At 45.6% G+C, this 23079-nt stretch overlaps 1 pseudogene; it reads right to left on the reverse strand.

Annotated features, from left to right (window-relative positions):
• Positions 1 to 9412: 9412 nt before the first annotated feature.
• LOC110287933 overlaps positions 9413 to 23079 on the reverse strand; it is a 22481-nt pseudogene continuing 8814 nt past the window's right edge.

Genomic DNA, 23079 nt, shown 5'->3' on the forward strand with positions numbered 1-23079 from the left:
TCTGGCTGCTCTCACAGGCTGTTCCTCTATGTGCATGTGCCCCTGGATACCTCCTGACTCAATAGCGCCTTTGCAGAAGGAAGGAAACAGAGGCATCTATGCTGCTCACAAGTGAAGAATAAAGACTAAGACAGAGGATCTCATTTTTATTAGTAGTAAAGTAATTTTCCCAAGGCCTGGGAGTATGTATACTATTTCTATTCAGGAGAATGAAGTTATAACAAGAATGCTGACTGAGGGGACATTGGGAGGCTAATCATAGGCTAAGGGTAAGCAAACCCAACTTGCAAAGACAAGTGCGGGTGCTTTGCAGTGAGTCGGTGTTGTGTTCTGACAGATGCATATCCCAATGTCAGATCTGAAGAATGTGAGCTTCAGGCCAAAAAGGACATCAATGTAAACTCAATAACAATTTCCATGACCACCAACTCTCTCCTTCATTGTAGAACATCACCCAACCAGTTGGTTGGATCATCCCATCCAACTCACCACATTGATTATTGTTATAGCATGCTGGGTGAAGTTCCAGCAAACTGGGTCCTGATATGAAGGCTGTAGTGAGCAGCCAGGGAAGGATGGACATGGTCAACATGCCCTGAAAAACTAATACATTGCAGACAAGTCCAGCTACAGACACTGTTAGGCTCAGGCATATGACTGACAACAAGAACACCAGGCTAATCATGGAATTGTGGGAAAGGTAAAGGAAAATGGAATCTTCCAGGAACATGTCCTGTTTTTCTCTCTGCTCCAAAGGAATGCAAGGTGGAACCAGTGGCCATGTCTCATTGTCTTAATCCAGACACTATGACCAAACCAATGCAACTCTTATAAGGACAACATTTAATTGGGGTTGGCTTACAGGTTCAGAGGTTCAGTCCATAATCATCAAGGTGAGAGCATGGCGATATCCAGGTAGGCATGGTGCAGGAGGAGCTGAGAGTTCTACATCTTCATCTAAATGCTGCTAGTGGAAGACTGACTTCCAGGCAGCTAGGATGAGGGTCTTAAAACCCACACCCACCATGATACACCTACTCCAACAAGGCCACACCTATTCCAACAGAGGCACACCTTCTAAAAGTGCCATCCAGTGGGGGAAACATATACAAACCATCACACACACGTAGCTGCCATCTCCTGGCCAAATCCACAGTGGTCCCACCTTAGGAACACCACAATTGAGTGAATTGAGTATAATTCATCCGAGTTGCTGAGTGTTGCTTTCTCCTTGTAAAATTAATGCAGTGCTTAGGATTAGAAGTGTTCTTGTCATCCCAACCATGGAGAGGAAGAGAGAGGGGAATCCTTGAAGCTCAGCTAAATCAGGCACATGACATTGACCTCTGTCTACACATACCAAAGGAGGTCACAGGCCACCTTTCAGTCTTCCTTAGATAGCTGTGGGCTTTACCACGTGACCTAGAGCGTATTCACCTATATGCACCAGGACAAGCATATCACCTCAATGTCTGAACTTCATCAATAGTAACTCTTTAGACTTCTGCTTCACCACGTTGCTTCCCTAGATCAGGAACGTAAGGCCAATTCCAACTTATCACCATGGCATTCAAGGCCCCGGATTCAAGGCTATCCCACAGGCTATATCTCTTTCATGTTCAAAATGTCTCAACCTCAACACCATGCCTTCATTTAAAGTCTGTACATGCTAAAGAGATGGTTCAGCGGGTAAGAGCACTGACTGCTCTTCTGAAGGTCCTGAGTTCAAATCCCAGCAACCACGTGGTGGTTCACAACCATCCATAATGAGATCTGACTCCCTCTTCTGGAGTGTCTGAAGATAGTTACAGTGTACTTACATATAATAAATAAATCTAAAAAAGAAAGAGAAGAAGAAGAAGAAGAAGAAGAAGAAGAAGAAGAAGAAGAAGAAGAAGAAGAAGAAGAAGAAGTAGTAAACGACCTTAAAGTCTGCCCCCCAAATCACTCCCTTGTCCTGTTTTATAACCACCCTGGCAGGAATGAGGATATTCTAAAGGGACACCTGTGCCCATACCTTTGGCTATTGGCCTATTGAAGCAATGAACACCAAGAAATTGAAATCCCCTGGCCAGGAATTTCATGCTGGCAGAAGGAGAAGGCTGGAGCCTAGTGACAGCCAGCAGAGTGACTTGCCTTCACAGTTCTGACAACTCGACAAACTGTGCTTATAAGAGTTGCGTTGGTCATGGTGTCTGTTCACAACAGTAAAACCCAAGACAGAAGTGAATAAGGGATATGAGAAAGGAGTATTTGTCCTGAGGGACTGCCTCTGGATATAAAGGAGACCGATGTGACCCATAGGAAATGGCAGTTTTATAAAGGTAAAGGAAGAAAACCTGTGTTAGGATGAAGTATTTAGTTTTAATTGGCCATGTTAATTAATTGGGTGAGCCAAAGGGGACTTTTGATTGCTGGACTTCAATAATTTGATAACTGGACCTTGGTAGTCAACCTCAGGAGAAGGAAGTGGGCAAATAAAGGAATAGACCTTGGTGGCTAGCTTTAGGAAGGTGCTCTAATGGTTTTAGCAAGGCCCAGGGAATGTGGGAGAAGGACAAGGTCTGCCAGAGCCATGCTGGCCATACTCAGGCTGTCTACAGTCCCTTCACACATGCTTTTACATTTTTAACTGGTTGAAAAAAAATAAAATAATTTCCTGACACATTTGAAGTTATAAAATCTGAATTTTGGGGTCCTGCTTGATAAAATTTGATTGGGACACAGATGCATCGATTCATTGACAGTACTGTATGAATGTGTCCTTGTTATAACAGCAGAGTCAAGGAGAGCATTTGCAAATGAGGCCTTATGTCCTGGAAAAATTAAAACATTTACCCCCTGGCACTTCACAGAAAAAGCTGGCTGATTCTAACACAGAGGTTAAATCAGAACCCTGGTATATTAGGTAGGATTGTGATGTTATAGATAGACAAGTTGCCAATACTGTGCCTGGCCCAGAGACATGTCTAGTGATTGCCTCCAAGTGGAGCTCACTCTGCATGTGGACCATTGCTCTCTTTTAAACAACATCACAGCAATCCATCCTCTGCCCATCCCTCATGCAGGCCTGTTTCTTCCCATTTACACTCGATGTGTTATCCTAGGCTTTTCTGGTTCCCTACTTCAAACCCAACACAAGCCACATTGCAAATACCATTCACTTTGTTTATAGCTGTTCAAAGCCGGCCGCAATGCTCGTCACACTGTATTTTTGTATTGTCATATGCACATGTCTACACAGTAAAGTGCCCCTTAACTACTGACAAACAGGAGCAGGCTAAAACAGTGTCCCACAAATGGATGTTGAATGTCTTAATCGATAGGTGGGTAAATGGTGTGTGTGTGTGTGTGTGTGTGTGTGTGTATGAATGGATGGATGGATGGATATGTGAATGAATGGGTGGATGATGGATAGGTGGTGGCTGGATGAATTGAGATGGATGAAGAGATGAATAGATGTATAAGTGGATGGATGAGTGGATAAATGTGTGGGTAGATTGATGACTTATGCACAGCATTAGAGACATAAAAGCCGAATGCTTTGAATACACCCATGAGAAGCCTGGCTAGAGGAACCTAGTCAAATCCTCACAGATAACGGATGGCGTTCTGCTCACACATCTTTTTCTCCCTTTATTGATGTGGGAAGGGACTTCTTCATTTCACAGATACACTAAGCTTCTCTAAGCAGACTTCTCTAACTCCTGCCATCATCAGCCTGAGGGATAATGAAAACTGAATAAGGAGGAGGATAAGACATGGGGTAACAAGGAAGATGTAGGAAATAGTTGATGTCAGAGTTACCTGCCCTCTCTACAGAGACCATTACCTATCTCATGGAGGTAGATCATAGTTACCCATCCCTCTCTACAGAGAACCTGATCTATCTTGTTGAGGAAGATCATAGCTACCAGCCCCACTCTATAGATACCATGACCTGAGGCAGATCATAGTTACCCACCCTTCTCTACAGAGACAATGACCTATCTTATTGAGATAGAATTTACATATCATAAAATTTATCCTTCTGGAGTGAACAATTGAGTGCTTTGTACTCTACTTGGAGTTAAGACGTCCCTCAGCCACGCAGATGCTCCTAAGGCCTCAAAGAGACTCATTGTTGACGCTGTTGAGCTGCCCGATGTGGGTGCTGGGAACTAAACTTAGTTCCTCTGAAAGAGCAGCATGTGCTCTTAACTGCTGGCCATCCCTCCAGACTCCAAGCTTATTTTCTTAATTAGCATATCCCATTGTGTGTATTTCTGAGGTACCATGTGATGTTGGCATGTATACACAGTGTATAATATTCAAAGCTGGGCAACCATGTTCACCTCCCAAATCCATTTCTATTGTGATGGTCCATCTAATTTTAGAACATTTTTCATCACACCCCAAAGGAACCGCATCCCCTTCCCCCAGCTCTCGGCAGCCACCACTCCTACTTTGTGTCCCTACGAATTTGCCTGTTGTGGATATTTCATAGAAATGGAATTTCATAGCAAATGATCTCTTGTGGATGTTTCCCTCCAGGCAGCTTGATGTTTTAAAGATTCATGTATGCCACATTTATCAATGTTTCATTCCTTTGTATAGATGAATAATATTTCATTATATGGACATACCACACAACACCTATTCAAGAGCTGGTGGGTATTTGAGTGGCTTCCACTTTTGACTACTATACATCATGCTGCTATGAACACACACATACAGTTTCTGTGTGAATGTATGCTTTTATTTCTTTTGGATTTATAGCTAAGGGTGGAATTGCTGGGCCAGATGGTAATTCAGTGCATTTTCAGAAATACCTAAACCATTTTCTAAATCATTGGCAATGCTGTGAGTGCTCACCAGTAGGGTGTACAGATCTCACTTCTCTGCATCCTCACCAATACTTATCCTTGCTCTCCTAGTGGGTAGAAGGCTATCTCATGATGCTGGGGGGGTTGAGATACACTTACAGTTACGTGCCTTCTTGTGTGTTTGCAACCACCCGAAGAAGCATCAAATCTTTGCCCCGTTTTAATGTGAACGTTGGTCTTCTTCGTTAAGATATAGGGATTTTCTAACTTTGGGTTACTACGCTCATGAGAAAAAAAATATTATGCAAACATTTTATTTCAATGTTATATATGTATATATGTATGTATGTATGTGTATATATATGTATATATATGTATATATATATATATATATATATATATATATATATATATATATATATCTTTACCAGTGGTGTCCCCTGGAGCTCCCTAGCCTGTGTCCTCTAACATATGGCTCAGCATTTTACTCTAGCCAGGAGGAGAAAAGCTCATCCACTCTACAATGCTGGGGATATGAATACCTGCTTGATCTTTCAAAGAATGCTTTTAGGTCTACTTCTTCAATACTTGGTGTGCACAATGTGTGCTTCTGTGATGGAACACTGTTCTTGGTGCATACCAACCATTACCATCTTCACACTGGAGCAGCTGTGACCACCCTCAAGAGACCCTCTGACCTCTCACAGAAGGAGAGAAGAAAATTGTGAGATCTTGACCTGAGGTTCCATCCCCCATTGCTTCCAGGCCTCCTTGCTTCCAAGAGAGCAGTGTGTTCGGCCATAACTGCCCTCCTGGTTATGGGCAGTGCTAATAGTATATGGACTGTGGAAGTGGAGACTCTGTCTATGCAGCTATGGCAGTCAGCCTCAGGAGGAGGCAGTGTACAAGTAAGGGAATAGACCCTAATGCCAGCTTTAGTCATGTAATCTAATGATAAGCACAGAGTAAAGTAATGTAGAAGTTGTCATTCATGCTGAGGTGAAACATTCTAGAGGCATAGCTACTGTGGGGTCACCAATAGATGCTCCTATAAAGCAAACTCATTGGCTCTTCAAGGTTCTGTGGGAGGAATATTTTGGCCCATCAGTAATGCCCTGTCTGGGGGAATGAATGGACTCTGGCCAGCCTTGCCCTTCTCCTCTACTTCCTCTGCCTTCCTGAAAACTGTTAGATGACATTCCTTTTTTTTTTTTTTTTGGTGTTTTTCGAGACAAGGTTTCTCTGTATAGCCCTGCTGTCCTGGAACTCTCTGTAGACCAGGCTGGCCTCGAACTCAGAAATCCGCCTGCCTCTGCCTCCTGAGTGCTGGGATTAAAGACGTGTGCCACCACGCCCGGCTTAGATGACATTCCTAAAGCTAGCCACCAAGGTCTATCCCCTTATTTGACCACTCCCCCCTCTTTAAACTGATTTCCAAGGTCCAGCTATAAAGTATTGAAGTCCAGGAATCAAAATCCCCTTTGGTTCACCTAACAAACATGCCCAATCAAAACCAATTAACATGCTTGTCTTAGGGTTTCTATTCCTGGACAAACATCATGACCAAGAAGCAAGTTGGGGAGGAAAGGGTTTATTTGGCTTACACTTCCACACTGCTGTTCATCACCAAAGGAAGTCAGGACTGGAACTCAAGCAGGTCAGGAAGCAGGAGCTGATGCAGGGGCCATGGAGGCATGTTCTTTACTGGCTTGCTTCCCTGGCTTGCTCAGCTTGCTTTCTTATAGCCCAGAGATGGTCCCACCCACAAGGGGCCTTTCCCCCTTGATCACTAATTGAGAAAATGCCTTACAGCTGGATGTCATGGAGTCATTTCCTCACCTGAAGGTCCTTTCTCTGTGCTAACTCCAGTTTGTGTTAAGTTGACACACAACCAGCCAGTTCAATGCTCAATCAAAACAAGCCTGGACACCCTAGCCCGTCTAACACAGCCCTTCCCCTTTTCTCTTCTATAAAATGACTCTTGCTAAGTCACTGGCTGATGTTTTTCTGCCAGAGTCAGAAAGCAGCCGCTTTAACCTTTCTTTCCCCTTAATAAAGTATCTCTCTCTGAAACCAGGGTGTTTGGGTGTGGCTTTTGCCTAATCTGGGGTCCAGGAGGGAGCCCCCCCTCCCCCCACTGCATAGCGAGGGGGTGTGTCTCCTTCATGGGAAAAGTTCACCTTACAGCCTTGTTTTGTCCAGCTGCTATGCTGCAGCTAGCAACACAGCAAATGAGTTCTAGGTCGATTTTGCCATAAGAGGGGTACAGGCCATGGAAGACATTCTCCTACTTTGTCTTCATATGTAATGATAAGCACAGAGGAAAGTCATTCAGGAGGAGAGCACAGAGACTCCTGTAGGGCAGCCGTTCCTGAAGGGACTGGTACTGGCTCAGGACCCCACAAGACAAAGGCGATTAATTTGCCCCAGAGGGACAGAGGGCAGGGAATAAGAGACAAAGACAGGAGATCAAAGACTAAGGAGACAGGAAAAAGGAACATGGGAGAGGAGGGAGACGTATTTATCCTGGGGGTGGGGAAGAGACACAAGGGCTAACTCTGCCTAAAGAGGAGACAGGTGTGTCCCATAGGAAAATGGCGGTTTATAAAGGTAAAAGGGGAACCCATGTTAGGATGAGGGGTTCAGGGTTTTTTGTTTTGTTGTTTGTAAACCAGACACTTCAATTATAACTTTAATATAAAAATTTTATTAAAAGCAGCAATTTAAAACCAAAATCTTTTTCAAAGGTGCACAGGGTTATACCGTCAGTTGGCAATAATGCAGCTATTATCTTATAGGGGTAAAATGCTACCGTGGGGAGTCCGGGGACCTGATCAGACCTTGTGCTAGCATCCCCAACGGGATGAACACCTTGCCTGCCTTCCTGCTCTGCAGACCCAGAGCTTCTGGGGCACAGCAGGGGAGGGGCAGATGTACAGATAGCCATCCTAACTCTGGCTTCCCCAGTGGCCTGGAAAACACGTGTTGGAGGTTGCCGTGCTCACTGAAGCCAATAGGGCCTGGGAGTTGGCTTTACAACTCTCCCTCTGCCAGGCCCCACTTGGAGACCTCAGTGGCGGCAGCTGTGGGTCTGACCACTGGGCCTGGTGTCCATCTGTGTATCCCTGCCTGAGCCCAGACGGGGAAGCAGAGAGAAGTGGGTAGCTGTGTCTAGTGAGAGGCAAGGTTCCTTTGCAAGGCACTATGGTGGCTCAGGTTTAAGGCAGGGACCATCTAAGCTACCTCAGGGATCCCCCTTAATGTTCATGGGCAGGTGGGGAGGAGTCGGACCCAGTCATAGGAAAAAGCAGCGCCTCTGACATAGTCTGACGACACCGTGCGGTCCATCTTCCCACTCCCAGCTGGAAACCACAGCAGCAGTCAGGGAGGCTGCTCCCAGTCCGATGCCTCTGCCTCCCACCCCAAAGGTGCTTCTTTCAATTTTCCCAACCGAGTGAGTCAGTTTCTGTTTTTGCAGGCAAAATAAGGGCTCCCTGCCCACCTCCTAGTTTTGGTATCCCTCCAGACACGGCTGAGTTTGTCCATTCTAAGAATTCAATTTGTACCATCGATGCCAAAGACTTCCTTTCTGAAGGGAACCAATGATTTGGGCCCTTGGAAACCCCCAGCCTGTCCCAAAAGTGATTGTCAGGACAAGGCAGGAGCCATGCAGGAGAGGGGATGGGGGGGGGTGTCTTTTGTGCTTCTCTGTGGGGCCAAGGCTGGTCCACAGGCCAGAGGAGGCAGGAGTTTGGTTTTCACATTTAACTGAAGCATATATCCCTGGAAGAGGCCAAGGATGGGGGTCAGGAGGCCCTTTTGGGAATATGTGGTGGTGTTTGTATGCACAGTGTGTGGGATGGGATTTAATCTGGCCTGGTCTTCCTCCCATCTATGTGTTTAAGAACACGTCTTCGCAGCAAGGTCAGGCCCCAGTCCCTGACAACAGTGAAGGGTTGTTGCTGGGGACAGGCAAACTTCTGGGAGTCTTGGCCCTGACTCCCTTAGTCTCCCCTACCAGCCTCAATAACGGACCCTGATTCCAGTCCCTTCAGCAGAGACCCAGTTCATCACTCCTCAGCCTCTGGGTCCCAGGCATCCTAAACTTTCTCAGGCATCCCTACCCTCCTGGGGTGAGGGGTACTAGTGAGAAAGTAGAAGACCCCCAGGGTTTCCTTCCCTCCCTGTGGTCCCAGTGAGGCATGCCCAGTGAGGGAACAGATGAGAGTATGCGCATGCACGGAAGACGTGTGACCACACAAAACACCTGAAAGGGGTGAGAGGGCAGAGTGCAAAAGATGGAGAATTGGGGACAATGAAAAACAGATTCAGGCCTCAGATCAGGGGTCACAGCTAGGCTACTGTCAGAGGAACCAATAAAATGTTTGAGGGGTATGGAGTGTACTCTAGACAACGGTAGAGAGCCATTTGGGGTCTCAGACTCAGGTACAGCAGCACACAGGCCTAGGCCTGGCAGGAAGCAGGCAGGGGTCGCAGCCAGGATGTCGGTTCTCTCCACCACCCCGAGACTGGAGAAAACAGGGACCCAGACGCCTCTTCTGCCCCTCCTTTGGTTTTTAGGGAACTGGGCAGCCTCTGAGGGGTAATCAGCAAGGGGTGGTCCCCTCCCATTCCAAGAGGTACTGAACCTTGCCTTCTGGGGTGACCCTCCGCGCCAACACCTGACACTCTTCCCCGCAGGCCAAGCGCCCGGCTGCACCAAAGTAGTTGGTGATACACGCCTTGAGGTAGGACTGGGAGGAATCCTCTCCACTCGTGCTTTCAGGTGTGTGTCTGTCGATGCCTTTATCCTGTTGCTCAGGGCCCGCAGCTCCTTCTGCATTGTCTGAGGCGAAGTGCTTGTCCAGCTCGGCCGCCCAAAGCTTTGCCCGCAGGGTCCTGGGCGCTTTGGCTGCCAGCTTTCTCCTGCCTACCGTCCATCTGGAGTTGTAGGAAAGGCTGGTGGAGGCAGAGCGGGAGGTGCTGGCAGCGTCCGACGAATCCACATCTGAGAAGGTCTGGCCCGAGCCACTCTGAATTTCATCCGGTGTGAAGCCGAATATACTGGCCAGTTGGCGGGTTGTGCTCCAGGCTGAGGTGAAGGCACTTCGGGGAATAGCATCTTCCAGCGAAAACTTTGATCTTCTTCTACAAGCTCGCCTTTTCTGCTGCCCGGATTCCTGAGGCAACAAAGCAGGCTTACTCTTTCCTTTCTTCGGAAGCCGCTTAGAGGTCCCTTTGTCACTTGGCATCAGTGTCCTGTCCAGAAACTGTTTCTGGGAAGCTAGCTGTTTCTTAGAATTCAGCCTAGTACAAGATGGAGACTAGTACAAGATGGAGGGTCTATGACGCTAAATGGGCCCCAAACAGTGGAAGTAGTGGGCCTACACAACAGGTCTCTTAAGGATTTCAGAGGGGTCCATGCCACCTGTTGGCCATCAGGCATTCCCACCATCCTGCCCTCAGGCACCTAGAGGCAGCTTTAAATCATCACCCAGGGCCAACAGCTGCAGTGCGTAAAAGCCCCCCCCCCCATCTCTCCCTCGCCTCTGTCTCTGTCTCTCCTTCCAGTTCTCTCTCTCCATCTCTGTCTCTCTCTGTTTCCTTTGTCTTTGCACATACTCACAGCCAACCATCGGACTGAGACTGAGGACTCCAATAGAAGAGCTAGGGGAAGGACTGGAGGAGCTGAAGGTGACAGCCCCATAGGAGGAACAACAATATCAGCTAACCCAACCCCTCCGAGCTCCCAGGGCCTGCACCACCAACCAGAGCATACATGGAGGGATCCCCTGCTCTAGCTACATAGCTAGCAGAGGATGACCTTGTTTGGCTTCAGTGGGAGAGGAGGCCCTTGGTTCTGTGGAGGCTTGATGCTCCAGTGTAGGGGGATGCTAAAGTGGTGATGTGGGAGTGGGTGGGTGGAGGAGCACCCTCATAGAGGCAGAGGGATGGGGGATGGAATTTCTGGAGGGAAGACCAGGAAGGGGGACAACATGTAAATAAATAAAATTACCAATAAAAATGGAGTTTAAAAATGAAGTCTATTCTGTACCATTCAAAAGATACCCTAGCTTATAAAGATTTAACAATGAGACCTAGGTGTCCCCCACAAGCGTAGGAAATGAACCACTTCCACCCTGCAGGGGATGGGAACGAAATAAAAAAGGGGGGCTGGGCCCTGGGGAAGAACGGAAGGAAAAAGATGCCCACACCCCACCAGAGTTCCCCTATTCTCTGGTCAGTCAGGTGTGGGAGGGCTGCTACCTACCCTATCCACTCATCCCTGGGTGGGCATTCCTCTATCCTACTCTTCAGTGGGTGGTCAAGGGGCAGCTCTGTCTGGGGACCCCCCGGGGGGGGGGCTACTTTGCTAAAGCCACCAGGGTTGTGGGAGAGGGGAATAGGGAAGAAGTTCCCAACACTGACCAGAGTGCGCAGCGGAACTTGAAGGAGCAGAGACTATCGTTTAAGAGCTTTATTATAGAAATGCAGGGGAAAGAGAGAAGGTAGGAAAGAGAGAGAGGGAGAGGGAGAGGGAGAGAGAGAGAGAGAGAGAGAGAGAGAGAGAGAGAGAGAGAGAGAAGAGAAGAGAAGACAAAGAGAAAAGGAAGAGGAGAAAGAAGTGAGAGAAGAGAGAGGTGAGAGGACAAAGGAATACAAGAGCGAGGTGCAGGCTGAGCACCTCTTTTTATGGTCTTCACTGTTGCTAGGTAACTGGGAGGAGTTTAGCCTGAAGGTCAGAAGCTTGGGCCATTGCTTATGTGACTACTGACCATGCTTCTCTTGTGGGGGCTGTGGGAGGTGGTAACTTAGGCAGGGGCCAGAGTTCCAGGAGCATGAGGGAACGCCTCCCGTGCCATGTAGGTGAATTATGACCATCGGGGTTCAGACCTCAGCTCGACTGGCTACCAGTCTGCAATTCCCCACAGATGGGTGTGTGTGTGTGGGGGGGGATACCTTCAGTCAAGGCAAACAACTCCTAGCAGCCTTCAGACGAAAACGTAGAACTCTCATCTCCTCCTGCACCATGCCTGCCTGGATGCTGCCCTGCTCTCACCTTTCTATTATCTCCTGATGCTGGACTGAACCTCTGAACCTGTAAGACAGAACCAATTAAATGTTGTCCTTTATAAGACTTGCCTTGGTCATGGTGTCTCTTCACAGCATGCATGCACACACACATGCACACACAACATATGCAAACACATATGCGCACACACATGTATATACACACACACCTATATATGCTCCATCCCCTCCCCTAGGCCATGCGCAGTGTGACCAGGAGGCTGGGAGCAACTGGATCCTCAGGTAAGAATCTCATGTTCTACTCTGAGCCTCTGTGTAGGAGTAATGGGGTCGGGAGTGTAGATTATCTACCATCCGAGTTAGGTTGATCTCCTGCAAGGGGGAACAACTAAACTCCCCAAATGACTGTTGCTTGTCTCAGAAGACAGTTACACATGACAGGTTGTTCCAAATAACACACTTAAGCACAGAAGTGGTTTTGTGAATGTTTTAGTTACAAAGCAAAAAATTCACGAGCAAGGCATTTTTCAAATATATTGATGGGGGGACACCAGGCAAATGGATTCCAGTGCAGCAGGAAGTCTCTGTGATCAGCCTCAGAGGCTCTCTGATAGCGTTCTTGTTCCGGGTTGGTGGGAGCCAGTGGTCTGCTAAGAATACACACTGAAGGTTTTGCTTCATAGTCAGAGCAAGAACGTGCCAGACACAGAGATGGTCAATGGATGGTTATTAAAGAGATGACAGACAGCTCAGGATCATTTGACTCCTGATTCACAACACAGAGTATTAACAGAGTTCTAATACATTGGTCAACCAGATAAAGTCCTCAGTATAAACATGACCCCTCCTGCCACAGGGACGTCTGTTGAGAATCCCCTCGATAGACACGCTTTTTTTTTAAATTTTTTTTTTATTTTTGTGCATGCTGAATTCAAATGTCATTCCGTGTCCCACAGGATTGAGGATCCCTGGGATGTGATAAAGATGACGCTGAGCAGCCAGAATGATCTTCCAGAGGGAGGAAGGGGCTGGTGAGATCACTAAGGAAGAAGTCCCCAGCTCTGTCAACATCCCTACCCATCTTGATCCAGGCCTGTTTTGTTTTTGTTTTGTTTTGTTTTTGTTTTGTTTTTCTTTCTCTGCCCCCTGGGTCTGACATATAATAGAAGAAAAAAGTGCCTAAAATGAAAATCTCAAGGATCACAGCATGGACCTAAAGAAGCAGAAGCAGCAGATGGTCGAGAAGGCATTGTAAAGAACTACAAGTCACTTTGGAGGGATCATCACACCCTCTAACCAGAAGCCAGGCTGGCTGTGTAGACAGCTTCATCTCTCAGATTACTTGACTCCTTTTTAAGTCACAGGAATAACCCCTCACTCCCACCACTTTTTCTGTACTGGGGGAGGGGGTCCTGTAGAGGGAACACTGTTTCAAAAGGAGGTTGAATTCCAAGTATGACCCTTACTGACCATACAATTTTGATGAGTTTAATTTTTTTTGACCTGTGTTGGTTAGTTTTATGCCAGCCTGATGTAAGATAGAGTCATTTAGGAGGAGGGAATCTTAACTGAGAAAATGCCACCAAAAGACTGGCCTCTGGGCAGGTGGTCCAGAGCAAACTGAGCAAGTTATAAGGACCAAGCCATCAAATGGCATCCCTCCATGGCATCTGCTTCAGTTCCTGCCCTGACTTCCCTCAGTGATGGAGTGGAATCTGAGAGTTGCAGACTGAAATAAAACCCCATTCTCCCCAGTTTGCTTTTGGTCACTGTGCTTTATCACAGGACTAGGAAACAGCTGAGACGATGCCTCACTCTGTCCCACATCCGTGTCCCACAAACTGCCATTATAAACTGAGTTGGACCTGTGCGTGGCACATAGAAACTGCTATGTGAGTGTTTAACTGAGTCACGAATGAGATCTAAAGCCTGAGTTTTTGGTTTAGGGAAAACATGGGGCTTGGGTATCAGAGCAGTCATAAAAAAGTGTGGTTGATAGGAAGACAATATGCCATTGAAGCCATCAAGATCACGTTGATCTTTACTGAAATATACTAAGGCAAAGTAAATCTCACAGACAACTTCTAAAAGATGTGAGCATTTTAATTGGCTGGTCTATTGACCGGGGACATAGGATTGTTACCAGGGAAACAGGAGCTTTCCTTTTTGGTTCCCAGTTTCATTAATAAAAGTTTCTTAGAGGAAACCATTAGAAATAAGAGCAGGGGTAGCTCATTAAGAAAGGAAGGGCATTCCCAAGAATGAGAGTGAACTAGTGAGCAGAAACAAACCCTGCTGTAACTGTCCTCTCTTCTGCTTGAACTTTGAGGGCCTTTGGCATCTACTGTTCTTAGAAGAACCCAGGTGTCTTAGTTAGGGTTTCTGTTACTGTCAAGAGACACCATGACCACAGCAACTCTTATAAAGAACAGTGTTTAGTTGGGCTGGCATACAGGTTCAGAAGTTCAGTACATTGTCATCATTGCAAGAAGCATGGCAGCATCCAGGCAGACACGGTGCAGGAGGAGGAGCTGAGAGTTCTACATCTTGTTTCAAAGGCAAACAAAAAAGGGCTGCCTTTCAGGCAGCTAGAAGGAGGGTCTCAAAGCCCACCCCCACAGTGACAAGCCATACCTCCTAATAGTGCCGCTCCCTGGGCCAAGTGTATTCAAACCACCACACTGGGTGAGGAAGAGCCTCCAGTCTTTCGCAGACTGGTTTCTTTCGTGTATTAATCTTGGTGTTTCAGCTCAGACTCCCTCCCCATAGCCCAGGACCCAGACTGAACCTCTTTAGGCCTCTTCTTATCCTGTCTGTCAAAATGGGATCCCTCCAGGATATCTTATGCTCCAGTGCCAGGAGGAAGGCCTTCCTGCCCCAAGTGTGTTTGCCTTCCACTAAGTCGCAACACTGTTGCAGAGAAGAGAGATGGGTTCATATTTTTCACCCTCCTCAGTTTTGTCCAAAACTAAACAAATTTGTGTTTCCATTTCTCTATATATCACATCTTATCTTAAAAGAATGAGTATCCGTACCCAGAACAAGCTCCCTGGCTTTCCTGTATTTATTGTGAGTGTGAGCTATGGGTGGGGAGGGGAGGACTGTGATGCATGTGTGTGTCTATGTGTGTGTGTGTCTGCTTGTCTGTCTGTCTGTGTCTGTCTGTCTATGTCTGTGTGTCTAGGCGAGATCTCAACATTTAGGTGTCCACCTTACTGTTTGAAGCAGGGTCTGTCACTGAGCCTGAAGTTTGCTAATAATAGTTGGCTAGCTGGCCAGCAAGTCCCCATAATCCTCCTGTCTCTGCCTTCCCAGTCCTGAGACTGCAAGGCACACTGGGTTCACACTGGTTCCCCATGCTTGTGTGGCAAGCACTTCACAGTGACTTCATTTAAGACTTTCAGTGACAAGGGCTGGAGAGATGGCTCAGTGGTTAAGAGAACTGACTGTTCTTCCAAAGGTCCTGAGTTCAAGTTCCAGCAACCACATGGTGGCTCACAACCACCATCATAAGATCTGACACCCTCTTCTGGTGCATCTGAAGACAGCTACAGTGTACTTATGTATAACAATAAATAAATCTTAAAAAAAAAAAAAGACTTTCAGTGACAAGCAGCCAACTCAGAAAGCCTGTTTCCTTCCATCATGTGAGGGTTGTTCTGGCTGCTTTTCCAGGACCAGAACATACTGACCTGGCACAAGGCACTTGTCAGAGTCACAGCTGATGGGTAGCAGACCTCCTGTCCCAACTCCATCAGTAATTTGGGAGAAGGCTGTGGAGTGGCCTGTAGAGCCCTGGACTTCACAAATCAAGACAGTCTCCATGTTCTGCAGATAAACCCTACACTCACCATCATGTGAGGGCTGAGCCTACCAAATGGCACTCTGCCTTCTGTGAAGAGCTCAGCAGGCCATTTCTTTTTGCAGAATCCCTCTGTGATCATTCAGCATGAAAGCCAGTGCTCAGGGGTTTCACGCTAGTTCTTATCGCTAAACATCAGAATTGTAGACTCTGGGACCTTTCTAGGAACCCCAGTGAGCCCTGGCAGCTACCTCAAAATATTCCTTGTACCTGGTGACCGGCACTTCCCAGTCTTTGCTTATCTTACCTCCTGCAGGTTAACAGCTGGCCACGGAGACTGCATTTCTCCATTTTAAACATCTCAGCCTCCCAAGACTCATTGTGCAAATGGCTCACAGTATTATCAGGAAGCAGTTGGTTACTCTATCCACCAGCAGTGTCCGTGCCGTGGCAGACCCTCAGTACAGGGCAGTTGACTGTTGGAGTCTGAAGGTGCTGCAGACACTAAGGTGATTCTACTTAGTTGGTTAAAGTAGCTCACTCCCTTGGGTTCAGTAAACTGCTCTGAGAATAAGACGCGTCCAGATGAGTCTGCACCTCTTCAGTCTGGAAGTCAGCAATCGATGCTATGCCTCAGACAACCACACGAGGGGGCTGTAGCCCAGTGGAAATGAAGGTGATATTAGGTGCCATGGGGCGGAAGCCCCATGTGGCCCCTTTGGCTCTAACTGGGATGAGTTCACTGCATAGAACATGAACTTACATGCTCTCCTGTTTTGTGGCCTGGAGGAGGAAAACTTGCGACATCTAGGAGAGTGAACTATTGTAGGATAGCCACAACCTAGACTCTAGCAATTCCAAATGCAGGCGTAGGAACTGACTCATAGGGTAAGTAAGATTAGAGGAGCGTGTGCAGCCTGAGGAGCCCTTCGGAAAGGGTGTCACTCCAGGACAAGATGGCGCACACAGCACAGCTAACCACTCTGTCAAGTGCTTGTCAGATTTTCAAGTTTAACAGAGCCCCACCTTGCATAGATCAGTAGTTGGCAGAATGCTTGCCTAGTGTTCGGGAAGCCTTAGGTTGGCTCTCCATTCAGAACCTCACAGAGCTGGGTGTAGTGTGGTGCGGACCTCTAAGCCAAGAACCTAGGAGGTGTAGATGGCATGATCGAAGTGCAAAGTCATCAAGTCCCACTCAGCTACATAGAGAGTCTGAGGCTAACCTGGACTACGAGAGACCCTGCTTCAAAAAAGAAAAAGAAAAGAAAAGAAGAATATATGATGTATGTGTATGTATGTGTATATGTATATATATATGTATCTGTGTGTGTATCTGTGTGTATATGTATGTGTGTATATATATATATATACACACATATATATGCATATATATACATATACACATATATTCATATATATACATATACACATATATACATATACACATATATTCATATATATACATATACACATATATACATATACACATATATACATATACACATATATATACGCATATATATATGTATGTGTGTATATATATACACATATATACGCATATATATACACATATATATGTGTTTGTGTGTGTATATCTCTGTGTGTATGTATATGTATATATGTGTGTGTATCTGTGTGTGTATGTATGTGTGTGCATATGTGTATGTATGTGTATATGTGTTGTGTGAGTGTATGTATATGTGTGTATATGCATATGTACATGTATGTATATGTGTACAAAAAACGCTGCCTCAGCTGTTCAGCAGACAGATAGATACAATGACCTTACCATAGAGTGATAGAAAATATAGAAGGAACATCTTCACTGTGAACCATGGGACAGCTCTCCGCTCCCAGTGTCCACCAAAAAGGGCTGCCAGAGCCCAAACCTTGGGTGCCACCAGATGCAGCACCCTCATTCTGGAAGTGTTCAGAGCCTTCCTCAGAGCCATATTTAGAACAGAGGCCAGAACAAGCATGCCATTAGCTCCCACCATCGTAGCCTCACTTCATGAGATCATAGAAACAATGAGCCTTGTACTGACTGCTCTCAGGCACGGGCACAGCAAGACAAGATGCTGAGAATCAAGAAGTCTCGCAGAGGATTTGGGTACGGCAGAAGAGTGCAGAGTTAGAGTGCTATATTCCCAGAGATGTCCCTTGCCCTCAGCCCACCTTTTTGTGGGGTCTATGATGACAGACAACTTAGATTCTTCTCTGTTCCTCTGCCTACTGCCTGCTACTGATCTTGCCTACACCAGCCTGGAAACACTGCAAAGTCCCAGGACCCCCAGCTCCTTCTCAGCCTGGCCTGGGGCTTTGACCCAACAGCAGGTTATGTGATTATCTTAATATTTAAATTCCACTTTTGTTCATTATTTTAAATTTTATTATTATTTATTTTAGTTGCTGTGATGAGAGTTTTCTATGAAGAGACACCATGACCACAGGCAACTGCTATAAATAAAAGAAAGCATTTAACTGGAGGCTTCTTACAGTTTCTGATGGTTAGTCCATGGTCATCACAGTAGGAAGTGTGGCAACTGGGAGGAATGGGACTGAAAGCTTAACTGATCTTCAGGCAGAGAGAGAGAGAGAGAGAGAGAGAGAGAGAGAGAGAGAGAGAGAGAGAGACTGGGCCTAGAGTGCACCTTTGAAACCTCAAGGCCACTTGAGTGACACACCTACTCCAACAAGGCCACACCTCTTAATCCTTCCCAATCAGTTCCACTAACCAGGGACCAAGCACTCAAATATATGAGCCTATCAGGACTATTCACATTCAAAAAATTCTAGTGTGCATATCAAATAATGTCATATTCTTTATTTCCTTTATTAAGAATGCAGTCTACCCTGCAGCTATTTCCTTAGATTTGAAGCATTCCACCCTAGAAAGAAGCTCAAGAAAGCCCAGAAAGTTCTAAAAGAAGGATTATGAGCAACTTCAAAAATTCAGGAAGTCTCCACCCCTGCCGCAAGGTTATATAAGCAGCAAGGACAGCTAAAGAACCTCTCTGACCTTGTCTGTCTGCATGATGTACTGTGAACCCCAGGTTTCCAGTTGTCACGAGCTGTCATGCGTGCAGGGGGGAGCTTCAGTGATGCTGTCTTTGAGTCACTTCTGTGACTTGTAAGTAACTCTTCATTCACAATCCTTTAAGCAACCCCGATAAACTCCTTGATTAACGGAGTTAGAGTTTATGGAATCATTACTTTGTTCTGTTTTCAATTATCTATCTGGGGTGAGTAGACATTTATTCACTTCTCCCTGGGGATAGTGTCACACGCAGGTTTATGTAGACCAGGCTGGCCTCAAATTCCTTGTGTATTTAAGGATGGCCTTGAGTTCCTGATCTCCTCTGTCTCTAGAATGCCTCTATCTCCCAAGGGCTGAGATTGCTAAACTAACCAAAACATTTGACTCCTTGTCAATTTGACACATAAACACATCACTATGAAACATAGCCTTTCCTTTGTGTTTATCTCCAAGACTTTATATTAATATCACAGTATAAAACATTGTTAGCTTTAAAACTTCCATAATATATATTTTTTTAAATCCACACTTTGGAATTTCAAAGTCTCTTCCACTGCATACCCATTGCTGTCCTTGACAGACTGCCTATGGTTGTGGTATGTCCAATATCTTGGAGTTTCCCCTAAAATTAAGGTTTTACCTTTATTTTTCAGATATTTTGCCTCAATGATGCTGATTTCTTAAAAATCACAGCTGGTTTTTCAGCCCCAGATAACTAGCAATCATGGATTTTTGTATTACATTTTTTATTTATTTATTTACTTATTTATTTATTTTGTGACAGGGTCTCACTGTGTAGCCCTGGCTGGCTTGAACCTTGTGGCGTAGAACAGGCTAGTCTTAAAGTCACAGACATTCTCCATCTCCCAAGTACTGGAGTTCAAGGTGTATACCAGCATGCTCAACTCAACCAAAGACATCTAATTCAAATACTTTAAGTATTGAGCATTTACTTTCTTCTTAAATGTCACAAGTCACACCTATATTCTCTGCATTTCTCACATCATTATTATCTTCCCAACTCCTGGTTAGAGCATCCAAGTAAGCTTGAGCACTCAATATCTTTTCCTGCTCAGAGTTCCAAACACATGACAATCTTTCAAAAGGTTAAAAACATGATCAGGTCTGTTGCTGCAACAAACCCCACTTCTGGTAGTAATTTCTGTAGTATTTTTCTCTCTGTCGCTGAGATAAACATTCTAACCAAAAGCAACTCATGGAAGGAAATCATTTCTTTGAGTTATGATGTCAGGAGGCCAAGAAAGAACTGAAGCAGAAACCATGGAGAAATGCTGCTTACTGGCTTGCTTCCTAACTCTGCTTAGTTACCTTTCTGATTTAGCCCAGGACCCCTGTCTAGGAATGCACTGTCCACAGTGAGCTGGGCCCCCCTATATCAATCAGCCATCAAGGAAATGCCTTCTAAGCATGCCCACAGGCTAGTCTGATTGAGTCAACCTCTCAGTTGAGGCTCCCTCAAAGAGTTTTAGACTATGTCAGGTTGAAGGTTGAAGCTAAGTAACTCTCCCTTGCACTTTCTTTTATGTTTGGTTTATTTCTAGTTTTAAATCACCATTCTCAAAGTGCAAGGAAGTTAAGGTAATAATACAATGAGAGCCAGGTCAGTGTCCCTCTGACTTGTAAGGAGGTGAAAGACATGCATTATAAACTATAAAATACTGCTGTAAACTCTTGAGAATATTAAACAATTAGAAGCAATCCACTCTCATGGATTAGAAGACTTAGTGTTTAGAAGCCAAATTACCTTATGTGATCTTTATATTCAGTAAAGTTATCAGAAAAAAAAAATCACTCCTCAGACTTGATAGAAGTTAGACATGTAGATCAGTGAAATAAAGTGAGATTCCTGAATAAAACTTTCATGACTATGGTCAGATGGCTTTCAATGAGAGGAACAAGTCTATTCAATTTCTCCAACAATTCATACAAAGACAGCTTAATGTTCATGCTGAAATGAATTAATTTGAATCCTCCATCTTACACCATGTGCAAAAAAAAAAAATTAACTCTAGATTAATGACACACATCGGAGCTAAAGTCCACAAGACACTTAGGAGAAAAGCTGGAGATAAATCATTACTTAGTAATGAAGAGAGGGAGGAGGATCAGCTCTTGCCCAAGATACAGAATATAGGTTAACTGGGGCATGGGCGGTGGCTTGCTTGGTAAAGTGCCTGCCAGGCAACAGGGAGGACTGGGATTCAGCTTCCTAGCACCCAGACAAAAGCCACGCATGATAGCAGATGTCTATAATCTCAACCCTGGGGGAGATGAGAAAGAGAAAGATACATCCCAAGAACTCACTGGATAGCCAATTGATGAGTTCCAAGGAAGTCCTACTGTGTGTTTTCAGTCTTTGCTGTGGCAGCTCAGAGGGATCCTCTCACTCCTCACCCTTGCTTGGTATGATGTGGGACTGACTTCACCAGTACAGATGGCAACGCCTCCACGGCCCAGAAGCTGGAGCAAGTGGATGTGGGTGTCTCTGGATGTGGACACACCCTGGCTGACTGCCGTGCCTGTGGCTCCTTCCATTAGATCCTGCTTAGATCTGTTCCCTGCACACACACACACACAGTGCCTGGGATTCTATCCACCTTCAAGATTCAAACATGGCTCCTGGAAGCTCTGCTTGTCTTTACATGAAACACCCCTGAGAGGAGGTTTGAGCACTGACTATCACCTCCCCAGAGGCAGTGGGTGTTTCATCCCATCCGAGGGAGTTTGCTGCCTCGAGAAATAGGTGCTGTCTTCCCCAAGTTGTCATGCAAGACAGCACTGATTTTCTTCAAAATCCATGCTCAATGTGATGGCTAATATTGATTGTCAACTTGGTAGGACTCAGAATCACCCAGAAGACAAACCTAGGAGCACACCTGCGAGAGATTGTATAGATAAGGCTAGCCTCTCAGTTCACCTGTGAGGGAGTCTCTAGATTATGATTATAGAGATAGAAAGATCCAATTTCACGGTAATCAGTGCAACCCACGAGTGAATGGAATAATTAAAAGGAGAAAGCTAACAGGGTAGGAAGGTTCACAGCTCTCTCCTGATTGGCTGTGGATGCAACATGACCAGCTGCTTCACATTCATGTTGCTGTGGTCTCTTTGCCATGATAGAGTACATACTCTGGGAGCCAAGAGAAACACTTCTCTTGGTTCTCTTTAGCTGGGACATTTTTGTCACAGCAATGAAGGAACAAACACACCCATCATCCCACTTAGTTTCTAGAATTATGGGGCTCAAGTCTAGTGGGTCTGTAAAGACAGGGTACAAAGTATGACCCCCGAGGAGGTGCATTGCACTCCCAAAGAACTCCCGGGGAGGTCTCATTTATGAAAGTACAAAGCCAGGGGCACAGGTGATAGAATAAGGACAGGGGCAAATGGGAGAAAAGACATAAAAAATGAACTCATTGCCTAAATATAAGTCATTTAGTTTGTGCCTAGAAAGAAATACAGTGGGAATTACATGATATTTGGTTTAATGGCCACTTTCAGCCATTACCCCATGTACTGGCTAGTTTTGTGTCAACTTGACACAGCTGGAGTCATCACAGAGAAAGGAGCTTCAGTTGAGGAAATGCCTCCAGGAGATCCAACTGTAAGGCATTTTCTCAATTAGTGATCAAGGGGAAAAGGTCCCTTGTGGGTGGGACCATCTCTGGGCTGGTAGTCTTAGTTCAATAAGAGAGCAGGCTGAGCAAGCCAGGGGAAGCAAGCCAGTAAAGAACATCCCTTCATGGCCTCTGCATCAGCTCCTGCTTTCTGACCTGCTTGAGTTCCAGTCCTGACTTCCTTTGGTGATGAATAGCAGTATGGAAGTGTAAGCCGAATAAACCCTTTCCTCCCCAACTTGCTTCTTGGTCATGACGTTTGTGCAGGAATAGAAACCCTGACTAAGACACCCCAAAAGCACAGACAACAAAAGAAATATTGGATAAGCTGAGCTTCATTAAAACTAAAGCATTAATGTCTCAACATAGTCACCTGATATAGTGAAAAGCAACCCATGGAAGAGGGGGGAACATTTGCAACCCAGGTGTCTGTTGTGTGCTGTACTTTCAGAGCACAGGCTTCTCAAACTCTCACAACTTTACAATACAATCACACAGTTCCATCCGAAAACTAGCAAAGAAATAAACAGCTGAAAAGCAAGAAAAGAAAAATAGACATGTCTCCTAAGAAGGTGTTAAAGTATCTGAAGTACACAAAAAGATGGACAATGCTATTTATCACCTAGAAACTGAAGCTTCTGACATAGAGTACTGCTTCACAGCCAGGGGGATGGTTACAATTAACACACACACACACACACACACACACAGGCATGCACATGCACACAAGCATACATGCACGAGCATGCACACACACACAAAGAA

Source organism: Mus caroli, chromosome 1 (assembly GCF_900094665.2).
Source record: "Mus caroli chromosome 1, CAROLI_EIJ_v1.1, whole genome shotgun sequence".
Classification (NCBI taxonomy): Eukaryota; Metazoa; Chordata; class Mammalia; order Rodentia; family Muridae; genus Mus; species Mus caroli.